A 289-nucleotide genomic window follows, 5' to 3' on the forward strand; every position below is an offset into this window, starting at 1 on the left:
GCCGTTGGTGGCTCTGTATTACAGTCGGGCTGCCTGGTATGGGTAGCAGCGGGAGACACGGCGATACCGTTGGTGGCTCTGTATTACAGTCGGGCTGCCTGGTATGGGTAGCAGCGGGAGACACGGCGATGCCGTTGGTGGCTCTGTATTACAGTCGGGGCTGCCTGGTATGGGTAGCAGCGGGAGACACGGCGATACCGTTGGTTGCTCTGTATTACAGTCGGGCTGCCTGGTATGAGTAGCAGCGGGAGACACGGCGATGCCGTTGGTGGCTCTGTATTACAGTCGG

This window comes from Ascaphus truei, chromosome 1, assembly GCF_040206685.1.
Source record: "Ascaphus truei isolate aAscTru1 chromosome 1, aAscTru1.hap1, whole genome shotgun sequence".
Classification (NCBI taxonomy): Eukaryota; Metazoa; Chordata; class Amphibia; order Anura; family Ascaphidae; genus Ascaphus; species Ascaphus truei.